The 21,399-nt window shown below is 45.3% G+C and overlaps 1 long non-coding RNA gene across 1 annotated transcript in view; it reads left to right on the top strand.

Moving 5' to 3' along the window:
• Positions 1 to 21,270, top strand: part of LOC113599977 (uncharacterized) — a 30,826-nt gene extending 9,556 nt beyond the window's left edge. The window contains exon 2 of the long non-coding RNA XR_003420975.2: positions 18,733 to 21,270. This is a non-coding gene — a long non-coding RNA (uncharacterized LOC113599977). The remainder of the gene's footprint in view (positions 1 to 18,732) is intronic.
• The last annotated feature ends 129 nt before the right edge of the window (positions 21,271 to 21,399 follow it).

Genomic DNA, 21,399 nt, shown 5'->3' with positions numbered 1-21,399 from the left:
CTCAAGTGGATAAGTCCGTCTCCTATTTCAGGATCGGGCTCTAGGGTCTCCTTCTCCGGGAACACTTACCTGGGATCTTTGTGTTGCCTCCCACCAACAGCCTGAGTGGGGAGCTCTCTTCTGGGTGCCTGTGCCCTCACTGCTGTGAGTATGCCACTGTCTCTCTGTAATCATCTGCCTGATGTCAACATCCATGCCTCCAGTACATGCCTGCCTGTATAAATGAACAGAAGGCCAAAATAGGTTTTAACTGGGGGTAGAGGGATGGGGGTGATCGGCAGATTCCTGACCAGGACTTAACAGCCCGGTCTCTGTTTATTGTGAGTCACAAATATCCACTTGGCTCCTCTTATGGACTGAACGGTGCCCACCGCCCTCCCCTTCCCAGTTCTTGCCTTGAAGCCCTAAATCCCCAATGTGACCGTGTTTGAAGATAGAGCTTTTAAAGAGGTAATTAAGGTTAAATGAGGCCATAAGGGTAGGCCCTGATCCAACAAGGCTGGTGTCTTTCTTGGAAGAGGAAGAAACACCAGGAACGTGCGCACAGAGAGAAGGAAGGCCGTGTGGGGACGAGGCTAGAAAGTGGCTGTCTGCAAGCCAGGGAGACCGGTCTCAGTCCTATACCTTGAGCTCAGACTTCCAGTGTCCAGAACCGTGAGAAAATAAATGCCTGCCGTTCAAGCTGCCCGGCCTGTGGTATTTTGCTATGGCAGCCGAGCAGACTACCGCAGCTCCTAAACGGGGTCTCAGGTTTCTAGGCTGTTTCGACCTCACAGAAGACCCTCAGCACATAGAGCTCTTCCGCAGGGAGGACTCCGCAACCTCCAGCTTCCCTCCTGAGGCCAGCACAGGAGTCTCCTCTGGGCTAGGTGGTTTTTATGGAAAGACCAGAGAAGCAGGGCCGTGCCCGATGGAATCTGTGCCCCCCCCCCCCCCCCCCCCCAGTCAGGGCTGCTGAGCGTTACTTGGTGGGACGTGTGTGCATCTCAAGACCTGGTGTTCAGATCCGCCTCCTTGCCTCATCACTCCCTCTTGGTAACTACACCCGCCTATCGTCTGCGGCCGTTCAGCCTCATTGCTGCCTTTCCACGTTCTCCTCTGTATCTCAGAGGATGGCAGCCTGGAAACCGCATTTTCCAAGCTTCCTTGCCAGCTGGGTTCCGTGCCAGTTAGGTTCTGCCGGCGCAAGTCCCTTGTGTGAGTCGGTTGGAAGGCAGGAGGGTGGGAGAAATGCCCTGTCCCCGGCCCCTCTTTGTGACATCGACAGCAGCTGTGGTAGACGGTTGTGGGCCGTGCACTGCTGGGGTCCTGGGGCGGGGGCGAGGCGGTGGCGAGGGGACGCTGAGGGCTCCAGCAGCTCTGATGGCAGTTTCAGTGGCACGAGCAGGTGGGCCTCGGCTTTCTGCTCAATGGGAGAGACTGGAGCTCCAAGTGCATCGGTGGTGAATGAGTGTGGGCTCACGGGCTCTGGGAAAAACTCCCTTTTGCCTTCAGGTTGTACACAGGTCAGAATTCCCTTCTTTGTTAAGGCCGAATAATCTTCCATTGCATGTATATCGCACATTTTGCTTGCCCATTCATGTGTCAATGGACAATTGAGTTGCTTCCACATTTTGGCCATTGTGAATAATGGCGGCTGTGCGCGCGAGTGTGTAACTATCTCTTTGAGACTCTGCTTTCGTGTATTTTGGATATATGCCCAGAGGTAGCATTGCTGAATAATAGGGTAATTTTATTTTCAATTCTTTGAGGAACCACCGTACTGTTGTCCACAGTGGCTATGCCATTCTATGCTCCCACAAACAGCGCACAACAGCTCCAATCATTGGTTTCTTAATTACATCACCTTCTCAGGGTTATAGAAAAAAGGTGTGAACACGACAAAAATGGTCTCAATGTCAAAGGCCATGGGTGCCAGATAAACACCCTACTTTATACATCATTTCAAATTTGGTGACCATTCTTAAATTGTTGGATTGTGGGGGCTACACTAAGGATGTAAGGTGATATGTCTCCTATCCCCGACTGGATTCCTGGACATCCTGCATTCTACTTTTAATCTTTCCATTATAAGTGAATAAGTCATACTCCCCTATGGGCCTCAGTTTCCCCACCTGTAATATAAAGTGATTGAATTATAGGGTTAACTATGACCAGCTCCGGAATTGTTTCTGAGATTACCTCTTCAGTAACTAGTTTAATGGAATCTTCTGGAGTCAGCAACGACTTAAAAACCAGAGAAATGGTGGAGTAATTGGGGGTCTTTGGAAGGATCTCAAATTGGAAGTCCAAGGATCAGTCAGTCACAGATGTTTGGTTGATTGTCTCAATATTTTTCAAACTTTTGAATTTGAATTGTTGTAACTACAGATATAGGGGTGTTTAAAATGATGAGGGACTATTAAATGTCACATGTCACTCTGGCAGTGAATTTGAAAACCTAGAAAAAATAGGTTTTTTGAGAAATGCAAAATAGCAAAATTGACACAGAAAGAAGTGGAAACTATAAATAAATCAATGACTATGGAAGAGATTAGAAAAAATAATGAGATTTGCTGTTGAAAAAGCCATTGGGGGGCACCTGGGTGGCTCAGTCTGTTGAGCATCCGCCTCGATTTGGGCTCAGATCGTGATCCCAGGGTCATGGGATGGAACCCCACATTGGCTCTGTGCTGAACGTGGAGCCTGCTCAGGATTCTCTTTCTCTCCCTCTGCCCCTCTCCCCTGCTTGTACATGGGTGCACACTCTCACTTGCTCTCTCTCTCTCAGATAAATTTTTAAAAAATGAAAAGGCATTGATGAAATGGCTGCACAGCTGGATCTTATCTAACTTTTGAAATACAGATAATTACAAGATTATTCAAAATCTTGTCCACTCGAAGTGTAGTCCAGGGACCGGTGGCATCTGCGTCCCTGGCAGTTGGTTGGAAATGCAGAATCCCCACCCCCCACTTAGACCCACTAAATGAGGCTCTGCATTGTTTAAGAAGCCCTAGGCTAGGGCAGTGGGGGGCAGTGGTTTTCAATCTTGACTGAACATGGGAATTATCTGAGGAGCTTTTAAAAGTACTGGTATTTGGGGGTGCCTGGGTGGCTCAGTCGGTTAAGCGGCCAACTTCAGCTCAGGTCATGATCTCACGGTCCATGAGTTTGAGCCCTGCGTTGGGCTCTGTGCTGACAGCTCAGAGCCTGGAGCCTGTTTCAGATTCTGTGTCTCCCTCTCTCTGACCCTCCCCTGTTCATGCTCTGTCTCTCTCTGTCTCAAAAATAAACGTTAAAAAAAATTTTTTTAAATAAATAAGATAAAATAAAATAAAATAAAATAAAATAAAAATACTGGTATTTGAGCCCCATCCCCAGAGATTCTGATTTAATTAATCAGGTACATGACTTGGGCATTTGCATTTTAAAATATTCCTCAGATGATTGAGAATCAGAGATTCAACCTGAGCCATGCAGAAACATGGAAAGCTGATAAAGGACGTCCCCCCCACCATAAAAAAGAACTACAGACCAGTCTCATTTATGATTAAAAATAAAATCCAGTAATGATAAAAAAAAAAAAATACTACAATAAAGGGTGCCTGGGTGGCTCAGTGGATTAAGCATCTGACTCTTGGTTTCGGTTCAGGTCATGATCTCACAGTTTGTGGGTTCAAGTCCCAAGTTGTGCTCTGTGCTGGTGATACGGGGCCTGCTTGGGGTTTCCTCTCTGGCACTCCCCTGTTTGCACACCTGCGTATGCATGTGCTCTCTCTCTCAAACTTAAAAAAATAAGAATACATAAGACCAAGCACAGTTTATTTCAGGAATACAAGCCGTAGGGCAGTGGTTTAACAACCTGCTCTCTGGGAAAGATTTAAAACGAAACAAAAAACCCAAAAGCCCTGATTTGTAGCATTTGTCAATTCCCGTGGTGTAAATACTCCCACCATGACTAATTTAATTTTTTTTATGTTTTATTTTTGAGAGAGAAAGAGACAGAGTGTGAGTGGGGGAGGGGCATAGAGAGAGGGAGACACAGAAGGTGACGTGGGCTCTGGGCCGTCAGCACAGAGCCCGATGCGGGGCTCGAACTCATGAACCGTGAGATCATGACCTGAGTCGAAGTCAGCCATTTAAGCAACTGAGCTACCCAGGCGCCCCCCACCGTGACTAATTTAAAGCATAGTTCATTTTAAGCTAATTTTGCACTAGCAAAGAATGGTGCTAATTTTAAACTACCAACATGACTTCAACTGGCTTGAAAACTCCTGAACGTTAAACACTTGGCTCTCACAAGCTGCGTCACACCGCTGGAGCTTGCTTCAAAATCAGGAAAGCCACTGATGAATCCATTCCATCAATATGTTGAAGGGAGAAACCACACGATCCTCCCACAAATACACCCGGGGTGGGATGCCTTGGCTGGGCTTGATCTCTGCTCAGCAGGGGCGTCATCCCCCGAGCTGTCTCTCGCCCAGCTGGCTTTCCACATTTCCCTGACCCGCTGGTCCCTGCAAGCATGTGACTTTGTGACACACGCTTTGCGGCCGGAGCCACTTTGCCCTATGGCCCTGGCAAGGCCTGGGCGTAATCACGTCCTGTGGAGGTGAATGACGAAGGTGTTGCCGTCACCTCTTCGTTTTTCAACAGGCAGAGCTGGCAGGGGAGAGTGCACTGCTTCCGTAATCTGTGGACATCCTGCTTCAGACAAGGTTGCCCTTTCTCAACCCTGAAAGGAACGGAAGAGGGAAGGCAGGGGCCCACCTACTGTGCCTGGGAAACCGGATGGGCTTCCTGCCTCTGCACCCTTCTTGGCTTGCATTCCCATCCCCGGTGGCTCACCTGCTCTGCCCTGCATTTCCTTACTTCTTGACTTTATCAGGCCAGTCCGTCCTCCTAGAAGCATGAGCCTCTCATATCTTTCTAGTAAATCCCCATTTTGTTTAGATACCTGGGTTCTGTTGTCATCGCCACTGAACTTTTCTAAGCAACGCCATTACTCTTACCCAAGAGGGCTGACTAGTACAGGCATCCAAACTGGTGTTCACGTCAGCTGTGAGGACAGTTACCAAGCAAACCCATTTTTGCTTGTAACAGGATTCTGGGGCAGTGGGGTCATTGACAGCTTCCAGATTTACTAGCTCTTTGGGGTTCCTGCAGTTTCAGGGACTCCTAAGGAGCTTCTTGGAACAGTTGTGTCATGCAGGGCAATCGCCCCTCAGAGGTTAGGTTCCTAGAAGACTGGGGCAGCCTCTAAGCTCCTTGCTCCGGATGCTTCTCTCTCCTCCCTGCAGGAACGGTTGCACCCCCACTTTCTAACAAATGATGGTGACAGTGTGGCAGAGATTCTGCTCCATGAACTTATTTATTCTCCGTGGAACAGATTTTATTTATTTATTCACCTAACAAATAATTTTTGAGCACCTGTCATGGCCACTTTGTGCCAGGGACAGACGGATGTAAACCCCTAAGCCTTATGTGCTATCAGGGAAAGGGAAAATAAACAAAAACAGCTCTAAAAAGATAAACTAGTAAGATGATTTCAGGTAGACCTAAGTGACACGGAGAAAATAAGCATGTAAAGAAGCAGGGAGGACAGGAGAGAACTCCTTAGCTCAGAAAGTCAGAGGAGGGCACTGTGGGGAATGGAAAAATCTGCGAGCTGAGCGGGGAGGAAGAGCCTGCCTGTGGGGAAGAGCAGGAGGAGCTTTCCAGACAGAGGGAAAGACAAACGGAAAAGTCAGGAGCTGGGCACGGGCTTGGAACAGCGGTGGAGCCATCAGAGCCCTGCAAGGTCACACACGTGAGGGGAGGCCCTGGAGGGGGCAGCGAGGGCTGCTCACGCCGCAGGGGCTGGGACTAGCACTCAGGTGTTGGGGTTTTTGTTCCAATGGAAATAGGAACGGGAAGTGTTAAGCGGGGAGGTTCCTAAGATCTGATTTGCGATTGGGAAAGGTCACTGTGATTTGTGATTTGGAAAGGACCGAGATGGGGCGAGGCTGGAAACGGGAGACAGGCAGGGAGCTTGCTGCTGAGGCCAGAGACGGCCAACGGCAGGAAACCATCTGGTGATGCAAAGCCGAGCTTAGGCATCTGAAGTTCCTCCAAAACATCTCCAGCAGTCACAACCTACCACTGCAACCCAGAAACACAGCAATTATGTGCCAGAAAAAACCACATGTGTTTATGCTCAAACAATAGTAATTACAGGGCCCCTCCTTCTCGTGCCTTCCCTGCTGACTCCTGACTGCCCTAACAATTGACTCCTGCCAGCCAGCCACCTCCTTAGTCCACCTGCTCTCAAGGCTCTGCTACCCTCTGCACGCCCCCCCCCCCTGCCACGTTGTGTGCTTCCATCATCAACTTGTTATTAGTGTCTCAGGGATCAGATAGATTTTTGGAAATAAGATTCACATATTACAAATTATTTGATTACTTTGACATTTAGTTTTTCATCTCAAGTCCTTCATCATTCTAGAAGGATGATTCACTCATCCCTTTGTCCATTTATTCACTCATTCGGTCAACCGACATTTGTCGAGTCCCCGTGCTGGGTAGGAGCTGGAGACATCACGACAAAGGCATAGATCTCGGATCCCACTCGTGGGGAGTTGTCATCTGCAGCACACCCTCCATGACTAATTAAAAAAAAAAAAACTTTTTTTTAACGTTTTTGAGAGACAGAGACAGAGTGTGAGTAGGGGAAGGGCAGAGAGAGAGGGAGACACAGAATCTGAAGCAGGCTCCAGGCTCTGAGCGGTCAGCGCAGAGCCCAAAGCAGGTTCAAACTCACAAACCGTGAGATCATAACCTGAGCCGAAGGCGGATGCTCAACCAACCAAGCCACCCAGGTGCCCCTTTCCATGACAAATTTTAAGCCAATTTTGCTTCCAGCAAAGAATGGTGCTGATTTTAAGCTCTCAGATTTTATGGCGACTAGCTCTTGGTGAGGGGCCAACACCAGCTAGGTTTTCAGACCCCAGAACTAGATACTGTCTCTTTCTAGTAAAAGGAAGGAAATGAAAATTCACATTTATGGACTGTTTGCTCTGTGCCAGGTTATACTGTTTGCACACTGTTATATAGCCAGTGAGTTTCAGGACTAAGTCTGAAACCAACTCTGCCTGACTCAAAAATTCATGCTCTCAGGGCACCTGGGTGGCTCAGTCGATTAAGCGTCCTACTCTTGATTTCAGCTCCTGTCTGAATCTCGAGGTTCATAAGTTCAAGCCTTGCATCGGGCTCTGTGCTGACAGTGAGAAGCCTGTTTGAGAGTCTTTCTCTCTGTTCCCCTCTCCCCCTAAAAATAAATAAACATAAAAAAAAAAATCCACACTCCATTCCACAGTTTCAAGAAATAGATCACATTCAAAGAGAAGGGAAGAACTTGCTTACATGCTCAGGTCCTCCTCAGTCCAAGAAAAGTGTGCCCCGTAAAGATAAGGAAGTCACATGTCAGGGATGATAAAGTCTAAACAGCAACCAAAGAATCACGAAAACTGTAACAATCCCAGAGAGACATCCTGGGAAAACCCAACAAGCTGTTCTCCTTCACAGAACAAGTCACTGAAAGGCCCTGGAGAAAGATTAGAAACTGGACAGGTTGAGGAATAATTACATCCCTGAACTGTTTGCTGGGAGGCTAGGTGTGCCAGATGCGGTATATTCAGCATCCAGCTGCCTGGGGCGGTGGTGGGGTGGGGTGGGGGGGGGGGTTGTCTCTCCCCGGACTTCCAGTCAAAGTCAGCCAAATGGTGCCCTCACCTCTGGGGTCAGGAAGAAGAGCCTTCCATGTCCCTGCCTCTCAGCCCTGGTATCTGTCCCCACTGGTTTATTGGCAGGCCAGAGACAGCAAGAAGCCACATGAGAGAGGACAGATGTTTTTAGGAGTGTCTATTTTAAAAATTTCGACAAAACTGGTAACATCGCTTTGGTAACAAATGTTACCGTAGTAAGCCAGAGAGAGCCAGTTTTACAGGAAATTTTAAGAGAACACAAGTCTTTAAGGAAACTTCATGATTTGGGCGGGCTGCTTCAAACTTTGTTTCCAGTCGCCGGAAGATCCATGACCTTTGATGGGAAATACTGAGGCATTCGATGCAGCTTATCTCATACTTGTGTCAATTGAACTACCCGTCTCCCACCCTCAAATCCGTCTTAACCACCATGAACTGACTTTCATCCTAGGCGCGATATTCTGCCAGGCCCTGTTTGAGATTAATAAGATAGCGTTCATGTTGTAGTAGGCCCTCAAATACGTCCACAATAACCATAATGTAATGTGTTCATTACACTAGAGTGGAGGCATGTGGAAAGAGTAATGGGTACTGGGAGGAGGAGTGATTAATTTTACCTGGGAGAGGGGCCATCATGGAAGACTTTACAAAGAAGCTGAGGGGGAAGGACTCTGCTTTGGGGCTGTCCTTCATCCCCGGCAGAGGAAGCAGGGACCCCCCAGGAAGTGTATAGTGGATTTGGGAAGCAGGGACTTCACTGTGGCTGAGTGTAAGGAATGTGGGGGGCACCTGTCGGTGGTGAGTATGGTAAATTACTGCATTCAAGATCCCACGGGCCTTGAAGGCCATCCTGGGCATCCTAGACTTTATTCTGAGGACAATGGAGAGGGAGCACTGAGAAGTTCAGAATTGGTGAGAAATACTATCAAATCTGTGTTCTAGAACATTAGTGGGGTTGGTGGTGGCTTGGAGGGAAAAGGTCTGGTAGGTCAGGTTTCTGGAGCCAACCATCGATGCCTATCCTGAAACCAGCCACTAGGACAGTCGTTCCTGTCACAGTCTAAGGACAGAGATTCAACACATTTATGGAACCCAATGACAGAGATTACACCCATTGATGGTATAATCTCCTCATAGGATAAATGCATATATTGCCAGACAACACTTTGGGGTACCTTTTTAAAAATTTTTTTTAATGTTTATTTTTAAGAGTGAGAGAGAGAGAGAGAGAGAGAGAGAGAGAGAGAGAGACCAAGCACGAGTGGAGGAGGGGCAGAGAGAGAGGGAGACACAGAATCCAAAACAGGCTCCAGGCTCTGAGCTGTCAGCACAGGGCCCAACACAGGGCTCGAGCTCATGAACCGTGAGATCGTGACCTGAGCCAAAGTTGGATGCTTAACCGACTGAGCCACCCAGGTGCCCCTCGGGTACAGTTCTGATAAGTGAATTTTAATATCATTGGTTTCCTCTCTGTACTCCTCTGTGTTTTCTTTTATGCACTTAAAAATACTCTTCTGGGAAAGACTCCACGGACTTCATCAGACCAACAAAGGGGCTTACAGATCAAAGCCCTCAAACATTTGAAGGGATTAGTGGGCCATCTTCTTTCCTTTCTCTACGTGTAGTAACTTTCCAATCGAGCAAGCATTGATTCAATACCTCACACACGCTCAGGGTTGTGTCAGAGGCTTGTTCTCCGGGGATCTGGAATCAGGCTTCCTGGGCCGGAATCCTGGCTTTATCTTTTCTAGCCGTGTTCCTTGGACCAAATTCCTTGAATCTCCCAGTTTCCTCCTCTGTAAAACAAGGACAGTAATGGTATGCATTTCGTGCCATTGTTGTGAGAATGAAATGAGTTCATATGCAGGAAGTGTGAGCACTGTGTCCAGCTCCCTGTCCCCACGGGTCCAGACTGCAGTGTGTTTAGAGTATAATTAGGGAGGTGCGATAAGCTCAGGTAAGACTACTTGAGAACCACAATATGGTACAACTCTTTCGTGTGGTTACTTTTCTCTGGGTCTTCTCCAGGATGACACAGAAAATTCTGCTAAAAAGTAGTAATATAATCCCTTTAAAGTCCATACTTAACCTGAAATTTCAATAGAAGTTTTAGTTGGACTCCCCCAAAAAGTGGACAGTGAAGCAAAGGATTTGGGGCCAGTAGTATATTTGGGAAGTGATCCTGGGAAACAAGAAGGTGAGGAAGGGAGCTGGGGAAGGGAGGAAAGCCAACCTCCCAGGTTTCCTCGGAGGGTAGCTGGGCCTCAGTCCTGCCGGGGCCCCTCTGTGAGGCTGTACGGAAGACACCTCCAGTTGCCCCACAAGGGCTGAGGGGGCTGGTGGATTTATCGTCATCTCTTGAGGGGAGTCCTGGGGGTGCTACTCCCCGGCACTCCTGGCCGGTCTTGCTTGTGGGCCCAGCACGTGGCCAAAAGCCTGAAGGAATGGAGACACGGGGCTGCCTAAGGCAGAAAGCCAGGGTGCTGAAGGATTGTCTTCTGACAACGTCTACTTCAGCAGGGTGGGTGACTTAAACACCCTGGCCACAGTAAGCATGGGAGACAGGAAACAGATTCACTCTGACTTTATGTGAACAAAGATGTGATTGAAAGGGGTGCCTGGGTGGCTCCTTAGTTAAGCGTCTGGCTCTTGACTTTGGTTCAGGTCATGATCTCACACGGGTTCGTGAGTTCAGGCCCCTTGCCAGGCTCTGAGCTGACAGCTTGGAGCCTGCTTGGGATTCTCTCTCCCTCCCTCTCCCTGCCCCTGTCCCATTCTCTCTCTCTCTCTCTCTTCTCTCTCTCTCTCTCTCAAAATACATAAACTTTAAATAAAAATGCGATTGAAAGAGGTTCAACCCCAGCCTGGATCTTCCAACTTCTACCCCTCCCACCCTCACTTGTCACGGTCTGTGATTTTCACGGGTGGTTCCTTTTGCAACTTATGTGTGATTCAGTCTTTAAGGGTGTGTTTATCAGAAATTCTCACCGCCTACTCTTTAAAGTCCACATACTATTATGGGTAAACTTTTCAGTGATTTGAGTGGGGGGGGGCAATGTCAGAAGATACTTATTATTTGGGTATCTGCTGATTAGCCAAGAAAATTGAATTCCTGGAATGTTTCTTTTTAGCTGTTGTCTGTTAATCAAACAAACACCATGATTTGCACTGCAAAGTCTTAGAACTGTGGGATGTTAGATTCATCTGGTTAGATTTCAGTGTAAGCACAGCCCTAAGAGCCTGCAGTTCTTTGAATACATGAATGACTGCCACAGTGTTAAATTCCATAAAAAGCAGTTACATCTGCTCAGTTTCCAGGTGACAGAGTGTGGATTCCGGTGAGGAAATTTATCATCATTATTTAGAAAATGTATTTGATGTCAAAGCAGGTGCCCGGGTGGCTCAGTCGGTTGAGCGTCCGACTATGGCTCAGGTCAGGATCTCACGGTTCATGAGTTCGAGCCCCCATGTCAGGCTCTGTGTTGAGAGCACAGAGCCTGGGGACTGCTTCGGATTCTGTGGCTCCCTCTCTGCCCCTCCCCTGTTTGCACTCTCTCTCACTGTTCTCTCTCTCTCAAAAATAAGTAAACATTAAAAAAAAATTTTAAATAATTTATAAAAAAAGAAATTGTATTTGGTAAGGAAAATGTAGAATGGCACATCTTTATCTGCACTATGAGTATAATAATGTATAAATTATGGAAGTTTATAGACAAGAACCGGAAGGTAAAATGGGGAAATGAATACTGTTTTGCCAGTACAATTTTCTTTAAAAACAGAAGAGAGATCAGCAGTGCCCTTTACTCAAATCCTGGTGTGACATGAAATTTTTAGCACAATTTTAGTTAGCCTTGGCAACTTTTCTAGGTTCAGACCAAGTTACTGAGGAATTTTCCCCAAATTTCCTACCACCAATTTGTGTTTTCTCTAAAAATAGAGAAAAGGGGGGGGGGGGTTAGTAACAGAAGCACTGTGAACATGGATGAACCTCAAAATCAGTATGCTAATGAAGCCAGACACAAAAGACCATCTATTGTATGATCCCATTTACCTGAAATTTCTAGGGACACCTTGCTGGCTCAGTTGAAAGAGCATGTGACTCTGGATCCCGAGATCATGAGTTCAAGCCCCATGTGGGGTGTAGAGATTACTTAATTAAATAAAACTTTTTTTTAAAGTTTTTTTTTTTTTTTTAAGAGGCAAAACTATGTATATAGAAAGCAGATCAGTGGTTACCTAGTGGTGGCTGGGAACAGGGATTGGCTCGAAATGGGCATGAGAAAAATGTTCAAGGTGATGGAATTGTCCTAAAACTGAATTATGGCGATGGTTGCATAATGTGTAAATGTAGTATAACTCCCCAAACTGTGAGTTTCATGAGATGTAAATTATACAGTAAAACTGTTAGATGCACTGCCACGCTGTTTCTAAAATACAAGGAAATGTTAGAAAAACGATTTCTGGTTACTGTGGGATAGGAAAGCTCCTTGCCTCACAAATAACCTCCAGCAGCCCCCACAAATAAACCTCCCCAAACACGCACTGCAGGGGAAAACAGCACTCACTTTGCAAAGGAGCTTCAAGACAAGCCTCCTGACCTCCCTGCTAACAGATTGCCCCCCAGCACCCCACCCCCACCACAGACAGGCTAGACCAGCACTGTCCAGTGGAAATACAATGGGAGCCATGCATCTGTACTTCTGAGTTTTCTAGCAGACACGTTAAAATGTAAAAAGAAACAGGTGAGTTAATTTAAATATTTCCTGTAACTCAGTATGTCAAAATATTATCGTTTCAGCATATAATCAATATAAAAAATTTACCAGTGAGATGCTTTACATTCTTTTTTCATGCTGAATCTTTAAAATCTGACGTGTGTCTTACACGTCGAGCACATCTCGGTTAGAGTAGCTAGGTTTTCAGGTGCTCGGTAGCCACAGGTGGACACGGCAGGCCTAGAGGCATCTAGCGTATTGACAATAATCCAGAGACTTCAGATCATTTGTAAAGAGAGAGCTGTTTCATGCAAACAGCCACTGCTAATTAAAAAAACAGACATGTAAAGGTATATGTTGAATTGTTCTGTGAAAGCACACTGATCTCTGTGCGCCTTACTTTTTTTTGGTTAATTTTTATTTTCTTAAGTGTTTATTAGTGTTGCTTCTCTGTTGAAATCCCCCACCTCTTTTTTCTCTTTTATTTTATTTTATTTTTTCTATTTTTAAATACGTTCAAGTTAGCATACAGTGCAACAATGTTTTCAGGAGTAGATTCCGGTGATTCATCCCCTATGTATAACACCCAGTGCTCGTCCCAACAAGTGTCTTCCTTGATGCCCCTTATTGATTTAGCCCATCCCCCCACCCACAGCTCCTCCAGCAACCCTCAGCTTGCTCTCTGTGTTTAAGAGTCTCTTCTGTTTTGTCCCCCTCCCTGTTTTTACGTAACTTTTGCTTCCCTTCCCTTATGTTCATCTGTTTTATATCTTAAATTCCACATGTGAGTGAAGTCATAGGATATTTGTCTTTCTTTGACTGACTCATTTTGCTTGGCATAATACCCTTTTAATGTATTGTTGGATCCAGTTGGCTAGTATCTTGTTGAAGATTTTTGCATCCATGTTCATCAGGAAAATTGATCTGTAGTTCTCCATTTTAGCGGAGTCTTTGGTTTTGGAATCAAGGTAATGCTGGCTTCAGAGAATAAGTTTGGAAGTTTTCCTTCCATTTTTATTTTTTTGGAACAGCTTCAAAAGAATATGTGTAAAATCTTCTTTAAATGTTTGGTAGAATTCCCCTGGAAAGCCATCCAGCCCTGGGCTCTTGTTTTCTGGGAGATTTTTGATTACTAATTTGATTTCCTTCCTGGTTATGGCTCTGTTCAAATTTTCTATTTCTTCTTATTTCAGTTTTGGTAGTTTATATGTTTATAGGAATGTGTCCATTTCTTCCAGATTGCCTAATTTATTGGCATATAATTGTTCATATATTCTCTTATTATTGTTTGTATTTCTGCTGTGTTGGTTGTGATCGCTCCTCTTTCATTCTTGATTTTATTTATTTGGGTCCTTTCCTTTTTCTTCTTGATCAGACTGGCTAGGGGTTTATCAATTTTGTTAATTCATTCAAAGAACCAGCTCCTGGTTTCATTGAGCTGTTCTGTTTTGTTTTGTTTTTTTAATTTCAATGGCATTGATTTCTGCTCTAATCTTTATTATTTCCCATCTTCTGCTGGTTTTGGGTTTTATTTGCTGTTCTTTTTCTAGCTCTTTAACGTGTAAAGTTAGGTTGTGTATCTGAGACCTTTCTTCCTTCTTTAGGAAGGCCTGGATTGCTATCTACTTCCCTCTTATGACTGTCTTTGCTGCATCCCTCAGGTTTGGGGCTGTGATGTTATCATTTTCATTGGCTTCCATGTACTTTTTAATTTCCTCTTAATTTCTTGGCTAGCCCATTCCTTATTTAGTATGGTGTTCTTTAGTCTCCAAGTATTTGTTGTCTTTCTAAATTTTTTCTTGTGTTGATTTTGAGTTTCATAGCATTGTGGTCTGAAAATACACAGGGTATGATCTTGATCTTTTTGTACTTGTTGAGGGCTGATTTGTGTCCCAGTATGTGACCTATTCTGGAGAAAGTTCTGTATGCACTTGAGAAGAATGTGCATTCTGCTGCTTTAGGATGAAATGTTCTGAATATATCAGTTATGTCCAACTGGTTCAGTGTGTCATCCAAAACCATTGTTTCTTGTTGATTTTTTGTTTAGATGATCTGTCCGTTGGTGTAAGTGGGGTGTTGAAGTTCCCTACTATTATGGTATTATTATCAGTGAGTTTTCTGTATGTTTGTGATTAATTGATTTGTACATTTGGGTTACAACACGTTGGGGCCATAGATGTTTACAATTATTAGATTCTTTTTTTTTTTTAAGTTTATTTATTTATTTTTGAGAGAGAGAGTGAGCATGATGGGGGAAGAGGGGGAGGGAGAGAGGGAGAAAGAGAATCCCAACCAGGCTGCATGCTGTCAGCACAGAGCCTGACCTAAGGCTTGATCCCATGAGCTGTGAGATCATGACCTATACTGAAATCAAGAGTTGGACACTTAACCTGAGCCACTCAGGCGTCCTGTTCCTCACTTAAAAAAAAAAAATTAATTTCTCATATTATCCTGAGGAATTTTTTAATGTACTCAATGAGTTTCATTTTTAGGTCTTGGTGGTTAAGTTCCTATGGTCAGCACACACAGCGGTGTTTGAAATTAACATTGCAGAGACATTTCAAGTCTAGGAATTGAAACAAGATTTTAGTTTAGATGAAAGGTTATGTCCTTTATCAGGAAACTGGGTACTGTCCTCACCAAGGAACAGCTGTGATGATCTACAGTAATAGGTCTGTCTGGTTAGTATAATAATTGAACTAAAGCTACCAGCAGCCACTTAGAAATTATAGTGCCACAGATAAAGACTTACAGCTTGGGAGAGTCTTGGGTGGGCTTGTTTGGTTGGGTCTGGGTGTAGGATAGAGGTTGTCCAGTTTGGGATAATACAACCATTTGAAGTACTGTTGAGATTCTTATGCTACAGATGTGTTGATGTGTTCTGATCTGCTATCTCCATCACAGGTCAATCTAGTTTATTCCACAATATTCTGTGTTTAACTTTCCACTTGTAGCCTACCCCCCAGCTTTCTCATGGAACTAAAGTTGTGCTGCAGCTGTAGCAACCTGGAAAAATATTTCTTTCCTCAGAAGCACTGCATTTGCTCAGTAGACCCACAAATCCAAATAAAAAAGCAACCTCATAAAATCAGCAGGAAGGAAGGCAGCTGATTGATTTCTCAGTTCTTGTTCATTGTTCTTGGAAGTGCTCCTTTGCTCATGGTGACCTTTTCTTTATTCTTCCTTTCCTGTGAGTTAAAACCGTGCCCTTGGGACGCGGGTGTCTCTATCAGGCCCGACCGCTTTTTACTCCGTCTCCCTCTCTCCATTGCCTTTCCTTTACCTCCCATACAGATAGATTCACAGCCAGGGAAGGCGTTGTTCTTAGAGCCACGGGATTATTAGGGACATTGGCCCCTGGAGGATCTCACACAGAAGTTGGGATGGGACAGAAGCTTTTACCCTGGCCTTCACCTTTGGTTCCTGCAATTAATCTAGACCACTTTTGCTTCCCAGGTCTGCTCTACCCACTTTGTTCTCTGACTCTGTAGCCTCCGTTCAGGCTTCCAGGCCTCCCCGCTCTGCTTTGAATATTTATCTGTCTCTGTCTCAACCCACAGCCTTTTCCCACTTACACATCTGCCTCCAGCTGCCCCCCCCCCCCCCCCCCCCCCGCTCCAGCACTACAGAATCAGAAACACTTCCACACCCAGAATCAGCCAGACTACTCCTCTCCCAGCCACCAACAGATCCTGGCCTATATTCACACTCAACTTGAGGGCTTAATTAGCGTTGCTACCAGTGGTCAGAACGGAGCTCCCACTTCTTGCACTTCCAAGACAGCTTCCCTTTTGGTTATTCAGCAAAGGAGCCCCTTTATTTTCTGAATGTTAAAGAAAAGTAAACTTCCATCATGCTCCTTGATGCATGGTTTAGAGCATCTGCAAACAAAACCTCAGATAGACTTGGGTCTTGGGTCCAGGTAGCCTTTTGGGAGGGGAGCCTGGGATTGTGGAGTGAGGGATCAGGGAGGGTAAAAGGAGAAAAAAGCCAGCAGGGGATGTGTTAATCCACTGGTTATTGTTGTGGGCAGCTGGCCTCACTCTTACTGGGGACCCTCTGAAGAACTGTTGGAAGACACCCTATGGAATATTGCCTCTGAAGAACCAGAGACTGGGGCATCCTTCCACTGAATCTCCATTCCTACAGTGGTTGAGGGCTGCCATGGGAGTGTTAACGCCCCTCTGAACTTTGGGCTGCCTGTGTAAGGGCTGAGGGAACTACCAAAGCTTTAAACAAAACCCTGAGGAAAAGTTGAGGGACTCCACCAGTATTTGAGGTGGGCATTGCCAGTGTGTGTGAAGGATGCCTAGCCTGGCCACAGCTAGAATCCCAGAGGGGCTGGGGGATGTGAGCACAAAAACTACCAGCTGCTATTCATGAATGATCATTGAAAGCTATCCTTCTCACGCCCCTCGAAAAACAAAAACAAAATATGCTGAAATGGAAATATCCCTAAGACCTGAAATAACCTCTGCAGCTGTTTCTTCGTGTGAAGAAGATGGCAAACTCAAAGACAGCCAGCTTCCATATGGGCAGGTCAAGGCCAATGCAAGGGACTCTTTCGCTCACCTTATCTCCCAGAGCCTATGTGTTTGTGGCTAGTGAGCTAAAGTCAGGCGGAAAAGATGATCATCCCCAGCCCTCTTGTCATTCTTCATCAGTCTTTTTTTTTTTTTTTTAACATTTATTTTTTGAGAGAGAGTGAGAGAGAGACACGGAATCTGAAGCAGGCTCCAGGCTGTCAGCACAGAGCCTGATGTGGGGCTCGAACTCACAAACCACAAAATGATGACCTGAGCTGAAGTTGGACACTTAACCAACTGAGCCACCCAGGTGTCCCTCTTCATCAGAGTCTTCTGGGAAGCCAACTCAGAGGCGTGTTAGAGCTTGGGGATAGAACCTTTCCCCTCCTATGCAATCTGAGGCTTTGGGATCATGGAAAGTCAGGTTGCAAACTGCTAACTATGGGATTCCCAAAGCATCAAGATCATTCTAAACAGACAAGCAGACAATCTAGACCATGGAATAAGATAACCCAGGAGATTTGGAACCCTTCTAGTAGTTCATAATATAGTTGACCTTTTAAATAAGGACTGGTATCAGGGCGCCTGGGTGGCTTGGTCGGTTAAGCGTCCGACTTTGGCTCAGGTCATGATCTCACAGTCCGTGAGTTTGAGCCCCGTGTCGGGCTCTGTGCTGACAGCTCAGAGCCTGGAACCTGTTTCAGATTCTGTGTCTCCCTCTCTCTCTGACCCTTCCCCGTTCATGCTCTGTCTCTCTCTGTCTCAAAAATAAATAAACGTTAAAAATAAATAAATAAGGATTGGTATCATAGATAATTTATTCTTCATGATAGTTACCATTTATTGTACTCAGAATAGGCATACATACCTTTATTTACATTAGCTTTTTTAACTTAAAAAAATGTATTTATTGAGAAAGAGAGAGAGTGGGGAGAGCAGAGAGCGAGGGAGAGAGAATCCTAATTCTCCCAAGAGAATCCCAAGATGCAGGGCTCTCTCCCACGCATCGTGAGATCATGACCTGAGCTGAAACCAAGAGTCAGATGCTTAACCGACTGAGTCACCTAGGTGCCCCTACATTAGGTTGTTTGTTTTTGACAAATGCTTATTTATTGACTCTTCGAATTATATATTATACATTATTGCTAAAACACATTAGCTTTTTCTAAAAAGTTATTTGAGAGAGAGAGAGAGAGAGAGAGAGAGAGAGAGAGAGAGGCAGAGAGAATCCCAGGCAGGCTCTGTGCTGTCAGTGCAGAGCCAGACATGGGGCTTGATCCCACAAGGCCTGAACCAAAATCTAAAGCCAGAGGCTTAACAGACTGAGACACCCAGGGACCCCTACATTGGCTTATTTAATACACAACAGCAAAGTAGATCTATTACCATCAGTTGACAAATAAGGCAGTCATGACTCAGAGGTTAAAGACTCAGCTTTGCACAGCCTCATAAGGAGCAGATCTGGGATACTAAACTAGTTCGTGGGCAAAGACAGAAATATGGCTCCTGTTATGATTATATATACACCTTTTTATAGATCCAGGAAGACAGGCAGCCTAACGGGCCAGCCTGTACCTCTATAAAATAGAATAGCAAATGGTTCAGAGCTCAGGTTTTGTGGTCAGATGATCTCTTTTGAAGACCACCAGGGAATAGAATTACATACAAAATTATCACCACGTCTTCCTTATAGTCTGTGATTAAATAGACTTTAAAAAACATTTTTTTAAAAATAACAGATTCTATGTGCACGGTGTGTTTTGTCCTAGATATCTGTCCTGAGAAACTCAACGTTTCCCAGAAAAAAGTAACATATTTTTGAAACAAAAACGATAACTTGTATCCCTCTACAAGATGCATTTGTGCCCCGATTCCAAAAATCTGCTTATTCTTTGGGTCGCACGTTTATATTTGGCAGCAAATTTCAGAAGTTTGCATGAACAAGCTTCCTTGGGCAAGTGTGGAAGGAAGAGCTTGTGTGCACGCCCAGGAGAAACGAAACTGCTGGCTTTGTGGGTTTGGAGGTCTTCCTACAACTTGGAGCAACCCTTTGAAGATCTATACTTGACTTTCTGGGCCTGCAAGCTTTCTTTTTTTGTTTTTTCTTGAAGCTCTAAGCATGGACTTCTGTTGTGCTCGGTCCAACTTCCACGTGAACCATCAGGAAGAAATTTCTCATCCATAGTGCAGACAAGTAGTAAGCTGGCACATAGTAGGTCCTTCATGGAGTCAAAGATTCTCAGGATTAAAAGGGACTTTATGGATCATGAGCCTGCAGTGGACATCTGTGGTTTGGACCCATTCGTTTTGCAGCAAAACTTCTCAAAAAAGGTCTCTGTATATCTGCCATTTCCACTTGCCCACATCCACATTTTCCTCAAGCCTGTCCAGCCATGTTTGCTACTCCCACTCACTGAAATTGCTCTATCCAAGGTTTCAGAAGGAGCTCATCTCAGCCAACTGGGTGATCATTTTTCTACCCCTACCTCTTCCTCTGCCATCCAGAAGCATTCAACACAGGGACCTCTCCTTCCAGTTTGAAATATTCTTCTTTATAGCTTTCATGAAACCACAATCTCCAGGCTCCTCCTGCCCTCCCAGCCTCTCCTTCTTTTTTTTTTTTTTTCAACGTTTATTTATTTTTTTGGGGACAGAGAGAGACAGAGCATGAACGGGGGAGGGGCAGAGAGAGAGGGAGACACAGAATCGAAAACAGGCTCCAGGCTCTGAGCCATCAGCCCAGGGCCTGACGCGGGGCTCGAACTCACGGACCGCGAGATCGTGACCTGGCTGAAGTCGGACGCTTAACCGACTGCGCCACCCAGGTGCCCCAGCAGCCTCTCCTTCTTAATCCCAGTTATTGAATTTTAGTTTTTGCCCATCCTGGGGCTCTCTCCACACCACCTCCCTGGTGTTATTCCTTCCAGGCTTCTGGCTTTCAATACTGTCTTTTACTGATGATTCTCAAATTTATCTTCTGAACTCCAGACTTAAGTATTCAACTGCTTACTTAACTTTGCCTTTTGGATGCCTGACAAACATCTCAAACTCAGTATGTGAAAAACCCTCTCCTCCCTGGGTCTTTCTCTTTTCAGTAATGGGACCACTACGAACCCACTTGCTCAGGCCAAAAGCTTACAAGTCACACTTGATTTCTCTCGTCTCCCTATCTGGTGGCTCAGCAAGTCCTGTGGGCTTCCTCTCCTCAGTATATGTGCTAAATTCATCTACTTCTCTCAGCTTTCCACTTGTCCATCTCTCATCTGGATGACTGCCATAGCCTGCTCCTGGTCTCTCTGCTTTCACCTCTATCCTCCTATAATCCATTCCCAGAGCTGATCTTTTAAAAATGGAGGTCAGATAATGTGGCTCACTGGTTTGAAACCATCCGGTGGCTTCCTATCACTCGGAATGAAATTCAAATCCCTCAATTAGAGTCATAAGGCATGACTTAGCCCTGGGGTCGGCAAACTTTTCTGTAAAGGCCTAGATAGTAAATATTTTAGGCTTTGTGAGCCATATGGTCTGTGTTTAAACCACTCAGCTCTGCTGTTGTAACAAGATGGCAGCCATAGACAATATGGTAAACAAATGAACATGGCTGTGTTCCAATAAAACTTTATTTACAAAATCAGGCAATGGGCTGGATTTGGCCTATGGGTCACAGTTTGCTGACCCCTATCTAAGTTCCTTTCTACCCTTTCCAACTCCATCATACATCACTCTGCCCTCCATTATGGTATCACTCTGGCTGGGAAAGATAGCCCCCCAGGATGGCTGCCACCAGTTCCTTTTGTCCTTATATACTAATGTCAGACCCCTTGAATATGCTGGCCCCATGACTCCTCTAGCCAATGGAATGTGGTAAAATTGATGTTCTAGGACTTCTGAGCTGGGGCCTTGAGAAGATTGGCAACTTCTGCTTCCTCTCTTGGAATCCAGCCACTGTGCTGTGAGAAAACAAAAGCCATACAGAGAGGCCATGTGGAGGAGAACTGAGAAGTTCTGGGCCATAGTCGAAGATGAGTCCGTGGCCTGCAGCATTGACTGTTGGCCATGTGAGTCAGCCATCTTGGATATTCCAGTCTCCTCGAGCAGTCAGCTGGAATCACATGGACAGAGAACTACCTAGTTGAGTCCAATCATTTCATAGAGCTGTTTGAGAAAATGGTTATGACCTTAAGCCATTAAGTTTCAGTGTTTGGTTTTACAGCAATAGGTAGCTGAAACAGTAGTCTTCTGTCTGTTCCTCATACCCACTTAGGTCATTTCTCCATGAGCATCATCTACTCTCTCTCCCTGGAACACTCCTCCCCCTGGTCTCACTAGGCTAGTCCTCCTCATCATTCAGGCTGACCCATAGCAACTCAGTACAGTATTTTTGTCTGGTGTTTTGGTTTTGTGTTTTTGGTTTTGTTTTTTTGGAAAGCTACCTT

This window comes from Acinonyx jubatus, chromosome C2 (assembly GCF_027475565.1).
Source record: "Acinonyx jubatus isolate Ajub_Pintada_27869175 chromosome C2, VMU_Ajub_asm_v1.0, whole genome shotgun sequence".
Lineage (NCBI taxonomy): Eukaryota > Metazoa > Chordata > Mammalia > Carnivora > Felidae > Acinonyx > Acinonyx jubatus.
Note: the sequence above shows the minus strand (reverse complement) of the source record. Positions and strands in the feature narration are given on the sequence as shown.